The following is a 3105-nucleotide window of genomic DNA, read 5'->3' as shown; positions in this document are numbered from 1 at the left end:
CACTCACACTCACACACACTCACACACTCACACTCCGGGGAGCCCTTTTCCGCGGCGGGACCCCAGGCGGGATTCGGAGCAGCACGAGACTCCCTGAAGCCCCGGCGGCCGGGCCTGTCCTGGGGCCCCGGGCACTGGGCGCGCGACACGAGCCGCCTCCCGCCCGAGCCCAGCCCCAGAACGACCACCCTCTGTTGGGGAAGCGGCCTCTTCAGGGCGGCGCAGGGTTTCGGGGTCACAGTCGGGGTCCGGCTCTGCGCGTCGGTGCGCTCGTCTGCGGGGCCCGTCCGGCTCTGTGCGTGGCGGGCACGGGCTCGCCTCTGTCGCGCGCGGGGTCGCCTCTGTCGTCTCTTGGCCTCTGTCCCTTTCCTCCTCAGCATCTCTCTCTGTGTGTCTGACCCCAGGTAGCTCGCGCGCTGCTCCCGTTCCCCAGCGACCCCGTTCCCGTCCCCCCGCCCTTCGTGGCTGTCACTGGGCCTCCCGCCGTGGCGACCGGTGTCCTCCTTTCTCCTTCCCTCCCTGTCACTCCCTCTGTCTCTGGGTTTCTCTGTCCGTCTGGCTCTCAGCTCTCCCTGTCTCTCTGTCTCTCTGTCTCCCTCTCTGTCTCGATGCAGAGAGTCGATGTGAAGGCGAGAGGTAGCGGACGGGGCGGGTCCCTGGTCCCGGTGCAGGGCGAGGGCTGCATCCGTCCCAAGCGATGGCTCGGGGTGTGGCCGGGGGCTCCGTGTGTGTTTGGGCAGGTCCGGTACTGCTCGGCGGGGATTGCAGGGGAGGAGTGCGTCTGGGTCAGGGCCGGAGCCCGGACTTAGCCGGGCCGCAGGTGCCTAGGTGCGCCGGTGGCCGAGAGCATGGCGGGCCACGCCCGGACCGGGGTCCTGCCGAGCAGCCAAGACTGGGGAGGCCCGGGTTTCGAGAGCGCCCACCCGGACCTCCGGCGCCGCCGCGAACCGGCCAAGGCCCACGCGCGATGCCTTAGCGCGGCTGGCGCTCGATCGCCGCCGCCTCGCCGGCGGAAGCCCCGCACCCCTGCAGGAGTGAGGTGCAGGCGCGGGCGTCTCCGGCGCCCGGGAGGCCGGGCTCGAGCTCTTGGGGCGACAGGCGACAGCCTCTCCCGTATACGGCCACACCACCCTGAACGCGCCCGATCTCGGAAGCTAAGCAGGATGGGGCTTCTTAGAACTCGCATGGGAGACCGCCTGGGAATACCGGGTGCCATACCCTTTTGCCGCCCCCTCCTTTTGCCGCCCTCCAGCCAAGGTGCCCCTGGACGCCCCCGGGCCCTGCCCGCTTGCTACCTCCAGCACCCGGAGCAGGCGACCGACCCAAGGGCTGCAGGAACGTCCGTGCGCCCCGAGCCACCGCCCGTCTCCACCTGCTCTCCTGCAGCCAGCCTTGGGCTGTTACGTCCCTCCGCTCCGGGCCCTTCCTTTTCTGGGCACCGAGGAGCTGAGCCCAAAGGACGGAGGGCGCTGGGCGGAGGGCGAGGTCTCGGGGCAAAGCGTTGTCTGGTGCGGTGGCCGGTGTCCAAGAAGTTTCTCACTTGGGCACATGCACAGGCTTCCCAGGCCCTGGGGCTTTGTGGGGAATGTTCAATCTTCCACGGGTAGTTGGGTACATAATTTTGACAAGCACTCAGGGTCCCATTGAGCTCCTTGGGGCAGAAAATATGTCTAATTCCTCTCTGTAATCCTCATGCAGACTTCAGGGCCACCCACAGACAGTGTGCCCAGGGATGCTATGGCCCGCCCTTCCATCGTCCCATGTGCCCCTCCATCCTTGTCTAGGAAGAAGCCAAAATGGCATCCTTCGCCTGGTAGAAAGAGGTCAGTTTGGGAAACTTCAGACACCTGTTGGCCTGTATCTGACTCTGTCACTTATTAGCTGTGTGATCATGTGTATGAGACTCCGTTTTCTGAATTTTGAAAGAGTGTACAGGAACCATCACGAGCAGCCCAGGCAGAAAGGTGAAGGAGAGGGAGGTGTCTGCTCCAATCCAGAGGTCTGATATCACATTGAAAAAGCAGGAAGGAAGAGAGGCCTCAGGAAGCAGCCACTGGGCCTCTTGGATGAGAAGGGACCAGGTTGAGTTGTGGCTCTGGAAGCCCCTGTGTCCACACTCTGATTCTGTCACTTATTAGCTGTGTGATCACCTCTCTGAGATTTAGTTTGCTTAATTTTGCATGAGTATCCACGGACCCCCACGACCATCCCAGGCAGAAAGTTGCAGTTGAGGACGTGTCTGCTCTAGTCCAGAAGTTTCATTTCAAATTGAGAAAGCAGGAAGGAGCAGAGGCCTCAGGAAAGAGCCCCGGGGCCTCTTGGATGAGCTGGGACTATGTGGAATTGTGACTCTGGGATCCCCTGTGTCCCCCCTCCGGGAAGGCGGATGTGCTTGGAACGGCCTGCCTTCCCTAAAGACCTGGGGGCGAGACAGCCTTTTCTTCTAAAAACAACCATATATATATATACACGTGCATATATATTCATATATATATTCATATCGACGCCCATATATATCTGCACATATATATATGCGCAGATATTTATGGGAGCTCTGGCATTACACACTCAGTTCACGTCCATTGTGAGCCAAAATTACAAACTTCCGAGCAATGTCTCACTTGCGGCAAATGCACAGGCTTCCCAGGCCCTGGGGCTTTGTAGGGAATGTTCAATCTTCTGCGTGTCGTTGGGTACAGACGTTTGACAAGCACTCTGGGATCCGTGGAGCTCCTTGGGGTGGCTCCATATCCTGAGCGTCTTTCGTCAGTTCTGGAGGAGGACGGGGCAGCGTAAAGCATCAGAAGCCGCTGTCCCCACCATCCTGACTTTTTTCTTGGGGTCAGGTGCAGAGTATTTCAAGACCATTGTATGGAAAGGGAGCGGGGGAGTGGGGCGGCGGCAGAGGACGCTGGTTAAGAGCACCTGCTCTGGTCTTCAATTGCGCCGTGTTCAAACCCAGCTCCTCACCCCACCACATGTGCCCAATTGCCTCATTCTCACAGGTGGTTGGAGGAGGAGCCGGGTTTGAATACGCAGCAGTTTATATCCTGCCTCTTAGTACCTCAGCTTCTCAGTTACCTGTGGATGGTCCTAACGATATTC

The sequence above is a fragment of the Pteropus vampyrus genome, unplaced genomic scaffold, assembly GCF_000151845.1.
Source record: "Pteropus vampyrus isolate Shadow unplaced genomic scaffold, Pvam_2.0 Scaffold361, whole genome shotgun sequence".
NCBI lineage: Eukaryota > Metazoa > Chordata > Mammalia > Chiroptera > Pteropodidae > Pteropus > Pteropus vampyrus.
The sequence above is the reverse complement of the archived record's forward strand: the minus strand, read 5'-3'. Positions refer to the sequence as shown.